Source organism: Falco biarmicus, chromosome 16 (assembly GCF_023638135.1).
Source record: "Falco biarmicus isolate bFalBia1 chromosome 16, bFalBia1.pri, whole genome shotgun sequence".
NCBI classification, from domain to species: domain Eukaryota; kingdom Metazoa; phylum Chordata; class Aves; order Falconiformes; family Falconidae; genus Falco; species Falco biarmicus.
In genome coordinates, this window is record NC_079303.1 from 9,420,778 (window position 1) to 9,438,368 (window position 17,591).

Below are 17,591 nucleotides of genomic sequence, written 5' to 3' on the forward strand. Positions count from 1 at the left end.
GTTGTGAGCACGGAATATTTGACGTGAGTGAAATGTGGGAGGTTTTGCAGAATCTGGATAGTTTTGATGGGGTCTGAAGGGTGTGTCTGTTGTTCCCAAAGCCCCGATCCCTGCTTTTTGGCAACCTCCCTTTGAGACCAGCTGGGAGGCTTCATGCAGAAAAACCAGCCCTTGACACATGAAAGCACCACCGGGTCAAAACGGTCAGGATCCAGAGGCTTTTGTTTCAGCCCTAGAATCACTGCACCCTGGTACCCTGGCGGTTAAAAAGCAGCTGGAACAAACGTGTTGTGTTCCAACTCGAGTCCGTTGCAAACACCTTTCAGTGAAGCGCATCCTCCTGGCTCCTGGCGCCGGAGGGAAGCCGGCCAGCCTCCCCGCACAGAGCTGCCCGCGCAGGCACCGGGAGCGCTTTCCCTGCTGACCAGCCTCCTGCCACCCTTCAGACCTGGTGCACCTCTGGCTCTGTGAACAGAGCAGAGCAGTTCTGGAAATGAAGCAGAGGAGCTTTCTACATGTTTCCCTCCCCCCACCCATGATGGCAAGTTTTCTGTCAAAAAAAACAAACCACCAAAACCCACACAAAGAAAAAAAACAACCCAAAAAACCCAAAAACCCCCCAAAAAACAAACCCCCAAAACCCCAAAAATCTAACCCCCCCAAAAAAATACAGCAACTGAAAGAGGTAGAAAATGAGGCAATACGTCGTGCCAGACGCTTTCAAAAGCTTGACTGTGGCAGGGAAGGACATGTTAAGGGGTTTTCTTACCAAAATCTTGTGCGCTCTATGCATTTTTAATGCTGATACTTTATGGAGTCTATTTATATAAATTATTTTTTTTCATTACTTGAGAAAATGTGAATAAGTAGATGATACTGTAGGTGCTGTATTGAGCAGCCAGACTGGAGGTGAACCTCAGCGCAGGATCCCTAAGTGCAATTTGTAACTAAGGTGTAAAACACATGAGTAGTTTTCCAGTTACCAGTGCAGAGTTGGAATAGGTGAATGTTTTCAACAGCAGCTGCAAAACTGGAAAATAAGGGCTGTATGTCTGCTTCTGTCTCAGTTTTTCTGACAGGTTTTGCGGGGACAGAAATTAGGGAAAAAACCTCCAGAGCCGGTAGTTGGGAGCGCAGAAATGGCAGGATGTCACCTGCAGCCATCGGAAACTGTAGAGCTTTGCTTTTGGGTAGGTCTGGTGACCAACAGCGTGCTGGTACTCACAGGCAGGTGTGGGCGCTCCTTGCTGAACGTGAAGAGAGCTGAATCTCACCAAGCGCCGCAGGATTGCGTCGCTTGTTGGAACAGTAAATAATGGTAAATTGGCAGATGATGGCTGTGAATATTTGTGAAAGAGAAATTCTTTAGACTAGGAGGAGCTGCTATGCACCTCACTCTCGCCCTTTCTTGACGTGTCTGGTTGAGCAAAGACAGAGAGACTCTCGGATGAAAGAAAAGAATAAAATGAGCCTCACTGACGTACCCTAGCAGAGTCGGGGAGTGCTGCTGAAGCTGGTTATAGGGCTGTCCCGAGGTATTTTCCACATCAGATGAGCTTGTTGGCGGCAATGGGAGCTGAATGTGTTTGCCCTTGGCGGGACTGGGCTCGTCTGGAGCAGAAGCAGTTAGGTGGCGATGTGCCAGTAATGCTGTGACCGCCCTTTGCTGCTCTTTGGGGCAGGTCTGCATCGCCTTGGTGATGCAAGTCCAAGCGGACTGCTCTGTGTCAGTGGAATAAGCCCAGGGTGACTCAGTTTCTGTGAAGTTATCGCTGTTCTGCATGCAAAAGCCCAAAGGCAGAACCTGTCCCGTTGTGTGTTCTTTAGCTTCAGCCAAGCAGCAACACGTGGCATCTTCTGCCTTTTATAGATGTCTAATTAGAGAAGAAATCAGCCTTCTGTAAGGAAGGAAGATTCCTCATGTATTTCCATTTTGATTTCTTGCTGCTGCAGGCGATCCTGTTTAACAAAGGAGTCATCGATGCCCCCTTCAGCTTGGTCCCTCCAGGGACGGCTCTGGGCTCCTGCTTCTCCTTCCACCCCCAGGAGGGCATCATTTCACCAGATGGCCTCCAAGTCCTCCGGATCTCCTTCAGTTCCACCATCCTGGGGCCATTCACAGAAGAATTCCGGTTCAGTGTGGGTGGGTCCCCTGAGCCTGTGACCTTGACTGTCAGGTGAGGAGGGTTCTAGGAGCCTGGTGGGCACATCTGTAGCCATCTCTGGGTAATCATCTCCCACCTACCTCATTTGGTGATGGAGCAGAGAAAAAAGGGTGTCGTCTAATGTCTTAGTCGAGCACGAGGGTGACGGGTTGGTTTGAAACCCACTGTGGTGCTGAGACCAGCTTTTCCCTGTCCCGGTGGTAACAAAAGCTGAATGCTTTGCAGTTCTTTTTAACCAAGCCAGTTCCTCCTCTGCCTTTGTCCTTACAGGGGCTGTGTCATTGGACCAACTCTCCATTTCAATGTACCTTCCCTCCACTTCGGTGATGTCTCCTTTGGTGAGTGTGCCCTGGGCTTGGACCGCAGGTCGGGAGGTCTGTGCCTTACTGAAATGAAGCACTTGAAGAGCGTCTGTCGCTTGTGTTCCTCCACAGCAGCCTTCAGGGTGTTAAAAGCAGGGCTGCCGCTTGCTCAGGTGGTGTTTTACTGTCGTGAGAGCAAATAGGGCCAAAGGAATAGCAAGCCAGTATTTTTCTGGTGCCCTCAGAGCCTGCTCAGCCCCAGCCTCCCATACCTTGGCGACAGAATGATGGTGAAAGCCTTTGTCCCAGAAGGGCCCAGGGGTTGGGGCTGCAGGAGAAGGGCGTTGGAGCCACACGCTAGCCTGTGGCTGCTCAGGGCGAACGCTCCTGCTGCAAGGCGAGGACACCACTTACCCACTTGACCTTTAGTGTGAGATGTTGATTTGTGCCGTGAGGGCTCCTGGTTATCTAAGCCCAGGCAGTAGCTCTGTGTTGGGCACTGATGTCCCCAGAGATGTGGGCTCCTTCTCCTTCCCCAGCTGAAGCGCTGACGGAGCGGGTGGCTGAGCCCCAGTGTCTCCATTGAAATGCAGATTCTGATTCTCCATCTCGAGTCTCACAAAAGGCTTTTTACTGAGATGATCTAAAGTTTAAATGTGAAATCAATTGCGGATTGATTGAAGGGCCGTTATCATTCTGCACCCTGGATGCCTCTGTGTTTTCATGATGTTTGTGGGCTTTTTAAAGTAAACTCATTACCTTCCCCGAGCCGCTTCCCCCTCTCCCTGCATCACCGCTCTGCCACTGCTGTGTTTCCTTTTGAATAAATAAACCCACAAGAAACGCACCAGGCAGGAAAACGGTTGTGTAATAGGAGATTCATCCTACTTAATCTGATTTCGTTAACAAGGCCTTTTCAGCTGAAGGCAGCTATTGTATTTTTGCTTCTTGTAACTGTGCTGCTGACTGTTGTCTGCCTCTGGCGACTTCGGTCCCATTTGGGGCTGTGCAGTCTGTGTGTGTCCTTTCTGTGCCCCCCCCACCCCCCGGCCAGAGTAATTGCTGGCGGTGGGCAATGCTCACTGCTGATGGGCACGGAGAAACATCTGCTGTGCCTGCAGGTGGTTTTCCTCCCTGTCTGTATGCAAATAGCGCTTGGTAAGCAGGGCATGGGAGGTGTCTCCTTCTGGCAGAGCTGGTGTCCGCTCCAGAGCAAGCTGCGGGCTGGTGTCCTGCCTCTGCAGCACATCCCCTGCCACCCAGTGTGGTTGTATCACTGGTTTTCCATTAGGGAAAGCAAGTGTCAGAGCTAAAGTGATGTCAGGTGTTGCGGGCAGTAATCAAAGGCAGCGAGGATGTGATGTCCCCATTTGTTAGGTAAGGCGAGACACGTTCCTGCTCGTTTCTAAGGAAGCGTCAGGTTTCCTGCAGTGGGGTGGGCTGAGTTGTCCTGTGCTCAGTCATCCTGTGCTCAGTCTGGTTGCCCCGAAACGGGAGCTGCCTTAGGGATCCTGCCTAGGGAAGCTGCATCAGAGTGCTGTGCATCATGTTGTAGTGCCCAGTTTCGTCCTTCCTTGTTATTGAAGAGAAGCTACAGCAAGGAAAATCTGCTACTTTCATATATTGAAAACCAGGGGAATGTTCATGGAGTTAATGGGGAATTTTACAGGCTGAATTTTCAGGATAAATGGTCTGTCTGGATGCACGCTCGTCAGTGAGAAAGAGTTGGGGCTGGTTTGGGGGCAGGTGAGAGGGCTCCTCACAGTTAGAGGGAGACTTCTGCTCTTCAGCACCAACACCGCTGCCCATTGCCAAGGAAGCAAGCTCGGCCGTCGAGAGAAAAGGCAACTTCAGTCACAACTCGCTCCTCCCTGAGCTTCTCAGTTACCTGCCGTGCACATTGACAAGAGCTCAACTCCAAGCAGGGTTTTATCCTAACAGGAGAGTCGCAGCAGGAATCGCAGCGTAACTGGGGACTTAACTGGTATTTGTCTCACCTTTCCAGGCTTTCCTCACACCCTGTCGTGTCGCCTCACTAACACCTCCTTGGTGCCTGTGACTTTCAACCTTCGCATTCCTGGCGATGGCTCAGGACAGCGCAGCATCACCAGTTTTACTCAGATTTCAGACAACGCTTGCCTGTCCTGGAGGAAGGGAGCCCAACATCACGTCGAGCCAATGGAATTTACCATAATGCCTTGCAAAGGCACCATCCGCTCCCAAGGAGCCCTGGATATCCAGGTATGGGATGAGCCCGGCCATATGTGCTTCAACAGGTGGAGCTGCAGCGCTGCTGGCTTTGGGCATAACCGAGTAAGAGATGGGCTTTTGTTAGCTGGGGGACTCTGGGATGGAGCAGCGTTTTGTTTCCAGAGTCGTAAGCCAAGGATCACGTATCGTGTGGTCAAGCACAGAAGCCGTGCGTGTGTTTCTGAGCTGCTTAGAGCGATTTGTTTGATTTGAAGGGGGCCGAGGAAGGGTGAGGACGGAAGGTGGCTGTTGAAAAGAGAGATGCCATTGCCTAAAGCAGTTTGCTTTTCTTCCCGGTCTTATTTTTCCTCTCCTGTTGAGCAGGATGAGTTGCATTCACTGCAGCGGGGGCTGAGAAAGCTCCAGCAGCCATGAACAAACTGCACAGCTTTTGCTGGGCCACGTTTTGCCCTCAGCTTCCCAGTGTAAAGCTGAACTCGTTCTGGGAAAGTCAACAGATCTCCCCTGGGTTCCCGCTATTGTAGTTGAGATGAAAAATTGGTCCCTTAATACAGTGGTGAGTAGACCATGAGTTGTGCTTTGATTTAGCTTACACGTGCCCTGGTGTGCAAGGTGTATTTCACAGGTGGGGTTTGTCAGCAGAGTTTTGTTACTGGGAAAGGCAGTGGTCCACACGTGGAGCAGCAGCAGAAGCAAGGCAAAACACTCCCTTTCCTTAGCGTGGAAGGAGAAGGGCAGGACACCACACGTGCGTGGCTGATGGCTTCTGGGAGTGCTGAAGTATTTGACGCCGCTCTTCTCCTCTACCAGGTCACCCTGTGTTCCAACACGGTGAGGCAATACGAGCTGGCGCTGGTGCTGGACGTGGATGGTGTTGGCCAGGAGGTGTTGGCGCTGCCTCTCACAGCCAGGTACCGGCGCTTTCCTTGCAGCTGGCCACCTTTCCCCGCGTAGCCAGGCCCAGCACGCTGCCTGGCGTGTGGTGTGCTGGCTGCCGCCCCAAAGGAGAAATGGTGCTTCATGAGCTGGTTCTGCCCAGCTCGCTGTGAGCACAGCCGTGCTTTGCCAGCGGCCCTGTTGAGAAGCACCTGTGCTCCGTGCTCAGGGCCATGCCTTTCTTGTTCTGTTTTGAAGGCAACAGTGCTTATATTCCTTGTTGGCCTGTCGTCTGGGACTTGAGGAGTAACGAATCTGCAAAGGGCTGCCCCTGCTTCTCCCTGCAAGCGGTGGGCTTGTGTTGGGTTGGCCCAAAATGCAGCATTTGTTTGGAAGGCGGCGAGCAGCCTGCTGAAAGCTGGGGTCTGGCTCAGTTAATGAAGGCGTGTGCAAATGGGAAAGGGGCTTACGGCAGGACTGGTGGGGGGAAACTAAAGGGGAAACTCGTCCTTGGTGTGGCAGGTGAGCTCAGCTCTCTCTGGTTCTCTTGAGCATGAACGTTCCCAGACTTAAGCCAAAAGCTGCTCTTGCTGCAGCCACGCTCAATGGCGTTGCGCTGCAGCGGGTGCCAGTTTAATGACGAGAGGGACACAGTTCGCTGGTGCTGTTCCCTCTCCCAGGCAGTCAGCCAGGCGGTGCCTGGGCTGCAATTTTGTAAAACGAGTGGGAATGGGAAAAGTCAGTGTGTGGGCTGGTGTGTGGAGGACCCAGGCAGCTGCAGGAGCTGGGAGAGGCTGGTCACCCACTGCGAGAGGCAGGCGGTGCTGGTGCCCTCCATCGCGGGGGCAAGCGGCTGAGGTTTCAGGCAGGGCGAGAGCGGTACGGGAGAGGAGGGAGTTGCTTTTACTGAGATGCTGGAGTCTTGTTTTTCTTGAGCTTTGGGGAGCGCTGGTCCTCAGCGGGAAGGCTCCCGCAGAGCTCGTGCCTTGCTGGGACTGTGGGAGGGTCCTTGCCGGCCTCCTGGGGCAAAGGAGGGGCAAAGCTTGATGAGAGAGCACTGGGGCAGGGCACTGGGCAGCCTCTGCCACGGGAGTCTGGGGCTGCCCCTCCTTTACGAGAGTCTGTTGATAAAAAAGAAGTTAGAGGTGAGTGATTGCTGTAGAGGTAGGAAACGTCTATCTGGCAGAGACAAATGCCTTGTGTCTATTTCATGCTGTTTGGGGAGTGAACAACTTCTACATTCTCTGTGTCTCTAATTCCTTTTGGTCATCTCTTCACCCAGATGTGTGGTTCCTCCGCTGCACGTGCTCAGCCCTGTTCTGAGATTCGGACGGTGCTTTCTGAAATTCCCTTACGAGCGGACACTGACCCTTGTGAATGACAGTGATCTTCCAGGCTGCTATGGAGTCCTTCCTCAGGTTTGGCATTGCGTTCGCCTCCTGCCCTCCAACGTCGTTATCGAGGGGTTTATTAGGAAAAAAGGGGGTTTGGGGAAGACCTTGCTGTTTAGTGTTCAAACCTAAAGTTTTGCAGAGAACGGGAAGCTACCTGAATATGAACTTCAGGAGCGGTTTGAACTCTTTAGGAAGCAGTTTTGGTTCTAGTCTTTGGGGTGCTTTCATGCAGGAGAACTTTGAGGGTTGTGAAAAGCAGCTGCAAGGAGGCCGCCGGCACCGGAGTGGGTGTTTGTGGGTGCAGCAGCTTTTGGACCCTGTGAGGATGCTACTTAGCCCCATATAAATCTTGCACCTTGCGTTGCGCTTCTCTGCTTTCTCCTAGGGATTTTTAAAAATGCGGGTGAATTTCCATTGTAGTAGATGTTAAGGAGCTTGAAGTTTCCTCAGATTCTGAGGTTCTGTCAAATTCTGACAATTGTCTTCTTTGATTCTGTCCCTTATAGGAGCACAAGGAGGATGCTGCTGTGTGGTACTCCAGCCCTGTGCCGTGTGGGATTATCCAGCCTCACAGCTCGGTGGAGATCCCGTTTACGCTGGAAGCCCAGGCGATGGGAAGGCAGGACACTATTGCTAGTGTCTCAGTGTTTGGGAATGAAAGATCCCCGCTGGTGAGTGCTAGGCGAGATGCGTGCCTTTGTGTGACTCATCTTGGTGGGGCATAAAGTGTACTGGGGTTCTGCCAGGGAAAAGGAGAAGGTCATAATATGTGGCTGGTGTGGACAAGGAAAGAAGGGATTCGTGGCATAAGTAACAGCTAATGCCTAGAGAAGGGTGGTGTCCTCGTAGGCGTCTGAGATGGTGTTTAATTATGGGCGTGTGAAGCGGGATAACAAGCCCAGCCTGAAACCCAGAACAATTCCTGGGTCTCTCGCGCTCCTGCATCATTAGATGAGCAGCAACTGCTGCTTCATTAGAACTTTTGTTCAGGAGCACACAGGGACATTGCTGCATGCCGCTAAAGCAAGGGCGGTGTAGGAGGCCGTGCTGAAATGATGATTTCTGTAAAGCTGGATTTAAGCTTTCGTGAAAGTCAGGTCCATCCCGCCTGAGAAATACCCATCATATCTCTTTGCCAAAAGCCCCATCCAAAGATGCATGAGACTCCACGCTGCTTGCATCTGGAGCACAGACTGTTGTGTGTTTGGTTTTTTTTTTCCCTACCAAGCTTGGAAAGGGGTGAGGCAAAGCATTCCTTGACTAAAGCCTCCTACAAGACATTGGCATTCAGGCATGTACAGCAGCAACAACAAAGTGTAGGCAAGAGAATGTTGTATGTGGTGTCCTGGCTTCCACTGGCTGAAACAGAGAACAAATTTAGTTAATAATTTAATTTTAGAACCTTTTTAATTTAAAAGGAGATTAACTTTTGAAGCAGCTGTTTTAAAATGTCTTGTCCTCTCTCTGAGCACAGAAGGGGATATCAGAGGATTCCTGAGAACCTGAAGCTTTCTGTAACGGAAAGGAAGGCTGGCATTTTGAAAGCAAATGCAGGGCTATAAACTTTTTATAAAATGAATTGAAACGATGATGCCAAATCCCCTGGATGCCACTGATCATCTCAACCCCGGCTGCTGGGGATGTGCATGTAAACCAGTCAACAGCAAGGCCAGGCAATGCAGGCTTTGCAGGGAAGTCTCACGTTTGACAAAACAGTTGCTTGCAAACAGAAGGCATGCTTCCCTGGAAGAGGAGGGTTTCTCCCCACTGGAATAGCCAGTTGTTTAAATGTCACCTGGTTTTTGAGCTGCAGGTCCCTTGAAAAGCTTTTACCCTTGGGCTAACAATTTATAAATTGAAAGTTGACCTTACCTTAATCTTTTCTATTTGGCCGTGAACGTGTCGATGTTTTGCCCAAAGGGCGAGCATTTCAGCTGGAGAATCGTAGCTGTCCCTAAAGAAAGGACTAGATGCATTGCGTTTTCTATAGGTCTGTCTTCTGGTTGCAGTGCAGTTCCAGTAGTTCCCTGGTAGCTGACGCACCCAAAGCTTTCTGGGCTGGCAGAAGAGCTGGCTGTCTTGTTACATGTCCTGCGCTGGTGGCAGATCCTACCCGTACGGCTGCAAGTCTGACCTTGGGAATCGCTGCAGCGTGTTCCAATAGAACTTCAAAGCTCGTTCTTGCCTTCGGCTGGGGTGCCCAGTGTCGATGCCTGGTCTTTACCGCCATTTCAGGCGGAACGTGGTACAGATCTTTCATCCAGGTTGTGCAGAGTCCCTCCACAGCTCTGTTGTCGGGTATTTTGTTTGCAGGTGACCGCGTGCCAGCTTCAGTCTGGTGTGTGTCATCTGCATGAAGGAGCTGGTAAATCCCAGCCCTGGCGTTACTGGTGGCAAGGCAGCCTCGTGTGCCGCGGGCAGGGGGGTTGGCAGCTGACCGCTGTCAGAATAAGCGGGCACTCGAGCACAGCTGTCCGCCAGGGTCAGATGCTCTTCGTTCCTAAGTGATCAAATGTGACATGACCTACCTGTTGACAAAGCCAGAGGTGCTGGGGGGTGGGGTGGGGTGGGGCGGTGGCTGGTGGCTGTTTCTGTAGCTGTGGCAATATTGCTGATGGCAGAGCTGCCATCTCTTCTTGCTGCCTTTCCCTGTGCCATGTTGCCTGTAACGCTGTTGCATGGCATTTTTCTTGTCCCTTTTAAGAACCCTGTAGACGAAGGGGTTGGGGTTTTTGAAGCCCTCTCCTTGGTGGTGAGGATGCGTCGTGTTAGTACACAGGCTGACAGAAGCCAGCTTGCCTGGGCATCCTCCAGATGTTGTTCTGCTCATTCCCAAAGAGCTCTGCCCTGCCTTTGCTGCTGCTGTCCTGCTGTCACCAGGAAGCTGAGCTGGCTGGCGAGGCGCAGCTCTTCCCTGCAGCTCCTCCTTCCTGGGAGCTTTGGGCAGCATCGCCCAGACATGCATCATCATGTGTGGCTTCAGTTCCTTATTTTTGAGGCCCCAGCCTTGGTAGGTGATTTTTTTTGGTGCTTAGTTGCATGCATCAGTGGCCTGTCAAGGGATGAGCATTTCTGGATGCTGCTGCTTCTGGCTGAGTTGGGCTGGTGATTCTGACAGCTGTCAATGCCACTTCCTTGAGCCAGACATCATTTAAGGTTGTACACGGTGGAGGCTGGTTTCTTTTTCGGTTAAATCGTACTCTGTGCCCTCCAGTGAATCATACAGCATCTGGTCAGCATTGGGAGTTTTATGCATTCAGATCCTGTTGAAGTGTTGAGGTGTTTGGAACCAGTAAAATCCACAGCAAGACTGGACAAATTCTCCTTGTTTTTAATGATGTGGGAAGGTGGTTTAGCAAAGGGATCCATGTTCCTCCTCCAGTAGTCTGTGCCAGTTCTGCAAGGAGAAAGCTTTTTGGGTCTGACTGTCAAGAGGAAAAACACCGCTTGAACGATGTAATGAATAATTAATGCCTGTTATTCATGTCATACCGGCAATGCACCTAGGCACACATCAGATGTGTGCAGTAACTTGCACGATCTCTGCTCTGAAGAGCCTGCTTCGCTTCTGGCTTGTGCTGGTTTTCAGAGGTGCATTTTTGGGAATGTCAGAGAAGTAACTGTCCAAGTGTCACTGTGCAGCAGCAGCGGTCAGGGAGGTTTGGGGCTCGGCTGAGCAGCAGAAGGAGCGGGAGCAGGCACAAGGCAGAGAAAGGAGAGCTAACTGTGGAGGAGGTCTGGAAAGGAGAGCGTGGGACCCAGGGTTTCTCTGTCCCCTGAGAACGGGAGCTTGTGGCTTTCAGATGGGATCGCTCCCGAGCCTGCACTTGCCCCAGTCCTTCTGTTTCAGCCTTGCAACACTGAAAACTTCCAACAGCCGTACTTATCGCCCCGTCGAGGAGGAACCTTAGAGCTGTCTCATATTTTTTAACTTCCCCTGCTTTTCTTTTTTCTTTCCTACCTGCTTCCTGGAGCAGAATGTGTCTTTAGTGAGCATTGGAGAAGAACCGGTTGTCTATGTGCATCCGAGGGAGATAAATTTTGGCAGTATTCAAGTTCTACAAGATGCGTCCAAAAGTCTCCACCTCTCCAATCAGGCTGTCATCCCTGCATCCTTCTGTGTAGAGATGGTAAGTATCTGTGGGGCTGTTTCCCAATGAAAATTGACTGGTCTGTAGCAGCCTGTGGCTTGATTTTTACATGCACCGTTTCCATATTGCTGTCTCGGAGAGAAAGCAAGGCATTCCGTCCCAACGCAGCGAGAGAAGCCTGGCTCTGGGGGCAGTTTTAGCTGGGGCACCCCTCAGTAAAGTAGACAGCTTGCATAGACGCTTGTGCAGAAAGGAGTCTGGATCATCTTTACAAGTTTTCCCTTTGTTTTCTGGAGGGTATTTAACGGAGAGTCGTGTCTTTGGAACTCTGAGATCAAGAGGCCCCTGTGGCCCTTTGCTCCTGGAAGGGCATGGATTTCCCGACACTTTCCCCATTAGGTCTGCGTTTGCTTTGTGTCAGACTGCTGTTTGTGACAGTCTGGGGTGTGAAGTTTGTCCTCAGCCTGCTTGTGGTGAGGTGAGTTTCACACCTGCTGGGGGCCCAACCAGCTGTGGTGTTGCACAAACATGTAACGGTAAGGGTTGTGTAGCTACAGAGCGTGTGGGCTCCGTCGCGTTGCAGGGCATCTCCGGGGGCCAGCCGCAGGGAAAGGCCGTTGAACTGATGGAGGCCGCAGCTGACAAGCTGCGTGGCAGGTGGCAGGAGGCGGTTGGGTTGCTGCCCTGGCGGGGGGGGCAGGGCTGGTGCAGCCAGGGAGGGCTCCGTGCGGAGGCTGGGTGGGATGTGCCGCTCACTGGAGGTGGGATCTGTGAGGGGCTTAAAAACAGGGTTGGGGGGAGGTTTGTTCTGCTCCATGCTAGGTGGGCTGGATTTGTGGAGCTGGTTCACCCAGGCCTGGCTCTGTGGGCTTGGTTGGGTCTGCGGGTAAAGCATCAGGCAGCGTGCGAGAGGCCAGGCTCAGCCTCCTGGGCCAAGGAGGAGGGGGACGAATTTCCTCCTTGCTGCTTTTCCAGCTGTTTGGGGGACAAAGGTAACCTCCAAGTGGGGGAGGGATTCCCAGGGCAGCTTTCTCTGAATCCACCATGAAAACCCACTTTCCATCTGTGGCGAGAGCAAGCCACCAGGGATGGCTGGTACTGGTGTTGAAATGATGGGTTTGCATGCCTGTCGCAGGCAGTGACCCGCAGAGCTGTTCGGGTCCTGCTGCCCCGGTGCAATGCCTCCCTCCTCCCCGGGCAGCTCGCGGTGTAGCCGGGGGGCTTGCAGGGTACATCTGCCCCTCCGTTGCCTCAGGGCCCTAACCCATGGGACTGGGCAATAAAGCCTGTCGTGCTTCACCGCCATCTCTGCCAGTCCTGGGGCTGATCAGTCACTAGAGCAGTAATACGAGGCGGCTCAGGGACGGTTTCTTTGCCTGCAATAAAGACGGGCTCTGCTTGAGCCGTGGCTTGGACCAGATGATCTCCAGAGGTCTCGCCAGCCCCAGCCGCTCTGTGACTCTGTGTGTGTGATGATCCCCCCTGCTGACTCCACGGGGCCGAGTTCCCCCATGGTGAGCATCTCTGCTTTTCAGGGCAGCTGCTGCTCTCATGGAGACGTGCCAGGAGGCAGGTCCTGGGAACCTGCTCCATCAGCCGCTTCACCAAGGGCTCTTCAGACAGACTCCGGGCACGGTGCTGCTGAGGCTGCCTGATGGGAGCAGCGCGGGCGTGGGCGAGATGTGCCCGAGCTGCGCCCTGGCCCTCAGCAGCTGCCTGCTCTGCTGCTCTTTTGCTGCCCCAGTTGAAGTTTTGCCCTTGGCTGCCTTACGCTGCCTGGCAGCTCCTTGACGGGAAGCAGAGGGGACTGAATAATTGTGGAGATAAAGCCTGGGATGCAGTCGGGCGTCAGGGTGATGCGCACGTGTCCACCTGAGAGCGGAGCAGGCTGGGCTGTGCCTTAGCCCAGCTGATGGGTGACACGGGCATCCTTCATTCCCCCGTGTCCCTGAACCCAAGCCTTGTGTCCTGTAAAGCGCCAAAGCCACTGCTTTGATTCCTGCTTGGAGGTTGCTGCAGGGGGGTGAGCCGTGATTTCCCTGTCTCCCATTTGTTGGCCAATCTGCAAACGGTGGCTGTGAGGCTCAGAGATCATGGTCTCCACTTGAAAGAGCAAGTTATTGACTGAAATTTTCACAGGAGCGTTGCATCGGGAATGTTATGCGCACTGACCGGCAGCTTGACGAACTGAATGAGGTTAATTTGAGGGGCAGCAACAGGGCAAACGAAAGGCTGGTGTCTTGTTTGAAACAGAAAAGGAAGATGCTGTAATGCAGATGGCCGTGCTGCCACCCCGATGGTACTCTTAACCGTCGAGTGAAAATTGCTCTTCCTGTTAAGGCAAGCTTGCTGCTCGCTTTGGGGGAGACAAGATCATTACCTGAGCAAGCCAGGATGATTTGTGGTGAACTTCACTTTGGGACAGTGACTTCAGGAATTACTTGCAGTTCCCCTCAGGCACCAGCTTCCCTGTACCCCTCTCCTCTCTGCTGGGTGAGTTGTGTCTGTTCTGTTCTCAGTTGCAGGGAGCAGCAGGGAGCATCTCTGCCACCAGAAGAAAATAAATAAAACCCTGCCAAATCTGTGTGTTGAGATGGGGCTTTTTGGGTGGGAAGAGGGTTGTAGGGACTGCATACCTGCGTCCTCGGTTGGCTTATCCCTGCTTGCCAGGGTGTCTGCAGATCTGCGACCCTTGGGACCAGTGTGTCATCCTGTGCTCACCCAGTGAATCCTGTGTCTGTCGGGTGTGCTTTTCCCTGTCAGATTGCTTTCCCAGCTGCCAGGCAGCCCAGCCTGCTAGGGAATCCTCTGGATCCAGCGAGGGGGGGATTTGTGTCTGCCTTGGGTAAAAAAAGACTGGAGCAATGGATCAACATGAAGGAGCTGTTGCAGCTTAGCTGGGGGCTGATGTAACCTGCTGATAAAAGTGGCTGTTTCTCCTCCTTGCTCCGCTGTCATCTTCTTTTCCTGCCTCCCTAAGTGCCTGATTTTTGCCATATTGACAAGTGCCAAAGGCTTGTTATGGATTGATGGAAGTGTTTGCTCTCCCTGCAGAAAGGAAAAAGCATCGTTCTTAGATCATTTCCTACTTGTTCTTTGTCATGCTGTCTTCTCAGGGATCTTTTGTGTGACTGCTAAGGTTGACATCTCTTGGCATCGCAGAAGGCAGCTGCGTATCGCGTCTCTGTGATCAGGAAAGAAAAGACAGGCCTAGGGTGTAATTTTTCTCAATCAGTGGCAGCTTTCTTCTGCCTGCATAACCCCCGTGCTGGGTCTGTTATGTGCTACCGCAGGGTGGCAAATGGTTTCCCAGTGCCTTGTAACGAGGAGGAGACAGAAAATCTTCCTTGGGGTTTCCTCTTCTCATGACAGTCGTAATGCGGGGTCCTGTCTCCTTCAGCCTGAGCCCTGAGCTCCCGGATCCAGAGCCCTGTGCTCCAGGTGAAGCTCGCTGCTGCCTGGTTTCCAGCAGTGCTTGTACAGCCAGCTGGGTTGTCTTCAGGAGGGTGCCTGGTGGCTCAGTGCAGATCCCCGTCTGCGTTCCCGGGGATGAGCTGCTGCCACATTCAACTGGAGCTGACCTTGCAGCATAGACCAAGATTTCGTTGGTTGGTTGTTGTTGGTTTTTTTTTAAAAAAAAAAAAAGCAAAAAAAAAAAAGCTGTACCTGGTTATCTTGTCACTGGGATTCGCTGTGGATAACTCCATGGATTTTTCAGGCAGCGTATAAAGGCTCTTCGTCAGGTGCGGTGTAAGCAAGGGCAGAACACGCAGTTCCCATACTCTCTGCTCCCCTGTAGTGCAGGATTTGTTTCATTTACTAATTTCATTGCTTATTCCCTCAAGCTTTTGATGACATTGCTTTTATTAATGAAATGGCCATATGGAAAGACCGCAAAACACGGAGATAAACTTCCAAACAGTGCTGATGCTGCTTTAGTGACTCTGTTTCTGGGTCTGGCTGACGGGCGATTCTGTTGCTCTCTGAGCAAACCGTGCAGGTTGCGGGCAGTGAAGGCTTTGAAGAGCACATCAGCATTGTCTGCAGTTCTCCCCAGCTACTCTCGCTGAAGTCGGAGCAGACTTCAATCAGCAAGAGGATGGTTTTCAAATCTACTGTAAATCACTCCCCCCGCCCCCAAAGCAGCTGAATAATTGGCCAGCCTGTCAGTGTTTGCTCATAGTGAGACAGAGGCAGACAGTGCTGCGCCCTTCTCATGATATCTGCAGTGCTGTTTAGAAATTAGGATTAAATTAACTTTCCAGGGCTGGAATGACCAGATGGCTTCAATTAACGGGCTCAAAGTAACTTGCAGAGGGCAGCGTGGTGGGTCCTCGGCCATCCCTTGGGGCAGCCATCCAGCCGTCCATCTCTGATGCGCGCTGATGCCCGCTAGAAGCAAACGTTGGCAGCTCTTATTCCCAATGAAATCTGTCCCAGGAGAAGCTAACGATCTCAGCGCTGAGCTTCTCGAAGCGGTTGATGCCAGCCCTTGCCTGGCACTCTGACTCTGGCGTCCAGTGGTGCAGGCTCCTGCAGGGACAGAAATAGCTGCTGTCTTTGTCTCCCCAGCACGTGCAGCTATTGCATCGTGTTCTGGAGCATTCACGCCTAAGCAAGGAGCAGGGATCTTGTCAGAAGTTAGATTTTGGCCTTCAGAGCAGGGGGATGGATGCTTTTAGCGTGTTCCCAAGGGATTTCTTGTCTCTGGGACACAACCTGGACCGGTGTAGGCAGAAGCTGACCTAAAAACCTGAGCGGAGCTGGTCCGGCAGAGCCTTTTGGTCCTGGCAGGTCTCCTGTTCAGCGGTGCACTGTGCTGCCCCTGGGACCCACACCAGATGCTAACGGAAAGGATGAGGATGCGATGCAAATCGTGCTCCTCCGGAGTGGGCTGTTGGCCTGGCAGGGCACGGTGGGTCTGCGCTGGGTCACCCTGGGACACTGCGAGTCTGGCTCCATCGAGACAGCCTGTCATTGTTCCTCAGTAATAGTTCCTTGGGTACAACTTACTGCGCGGCTTGTTGCCAAGCTGTGATAAATGAGCTTTGTCAGATAGCAGACTTGCAGATTCACCTCTGGAGCAGAGCTATCGGGTCTCCTTTTCAAGCAAGCTGCTCGGTGTCAGCGTGAATCGGAGGAGAAGTTGTACATTAACGTCAGTGAAAACCTAACGCCCACTGGCTCGGTGTGAATGAGCTGGCTGGGTAGCCCTTGGCTGGCGGCAGCGCAGCCGATGCCTCCGAGGCCGGCGAGCAGCTGCAGGGACCACAGGGGAGGGTTGGTGGGAATCCTCCGTGGTCAGTGAGGCCCCAGTGTTTACCCCGTGGCAGCCACCTGCCTCCATCCCAGTCTCGTCTTGCTTTTTTAAAAATTTTTTTCAAGACTCTTTTTTTGAAGCCCTAGAGGACAAATTAAATGGAGCTGAGTGTATAAATGTTGCTGGTGCCTGGAATCGTTTTGATGCCTTTGGCACGCTCCGTTATGGGATGCAGGCATGCAGCCCTGACCTGCTCTACGTGGAGGGCACAGCCAGCCTAAGGAGTTAGCGTAGCGGGAGCACCTACGCTTGCTGCTGGGACCCTGAATGCTCAGCAAGTTACCGCTTCCCTGGCCTCCAGCTAGCCTTCACCTTGTCAGCAGAGGTCATTTTGGGGTGTTATTTTAAATGTTTCTGTGACTTCAAAGTGCTGCTTGGTTTTCTGCTGCTCTTCTCCCTTGGGCTGGCTGGTGTCCTGTTAGAGCTCAGAGCTGCCAGACCGCCGGACGGAAACTCGAGCTAACTTCACCTGGATCGAGCACTTGCTTTTATCATGTCAGGCCTCTGAGCACACCGTTGTTTTCTATTTAAAGGAAAAAAAAAAAAAAAAGAAAAGGAAAGTAACCCTCTCCTCGACAATACTGTAGAGTTTTGGATGAGTGGTGCCTGTCATCCCAAACACAGCGCTGAACTGTGATGCATGTAGCACTGATGCTGTGACGGACACTTGAAAGCCACGTGTCTGCATCCCAGTGCATTTCCTGCTGGCCCGGGAGCACTGCGTGCATTTCTCTTCTGTGAGCTTGCTCCTTGTGAATGTGGCTTTAGGTGGGCTGGAGGGGTCCAGCGCCTCTGTTGCCCCATCCGTAGAGGGAGGCCCGTGAGGACCCAGAGGAAAAGAGTGCTTGGGAAGCCCAGGCCATGCCCACAGGGCACATGTCTTGTGGTTTTCTTTCTGCTTCTTGTTTCGCTGCCCTGCTATAAACACTTAAGAGCTGACTTTGCCAAAGCAGAGGGCCTTGGGGCACCTCACTGCAGGTGATGATCCGTGGGAACAGAGGGCTGCAGCCCTTGAGGGGCTGTTGAGAAGCCTGACTCTTGGGAAAGAAGACTTTGGGGTTTCATCAACCGCTTTTGCAAAGTTATTCTTTGGGGTCTCAGCAGTATCCCCCAGCCGTGTGGCTGCTGCGGGGGGACTGGAGCAGTCCTGGCTTCCTCTGGCCTGGAGCCTTTATGGCAGAGCTGGCCACCGTTGTCGGGAAGCCAGGAGATATCAAGTGGCTTCCCTGGGT

At 52.6% G+C, this 17,591-nt stretch overlaps 1 pseudogene; it reads left to right on the forward strand.

Moving 5' to 3' along the window:
- Window positions 1–17,591, forward strand: part of LOC130159639 (hydrocephalus-inducing protein homolog) — a 109,078-nt pseudogene that overhangs the window by 42,810 nt on the left and 48,677 nt on the right.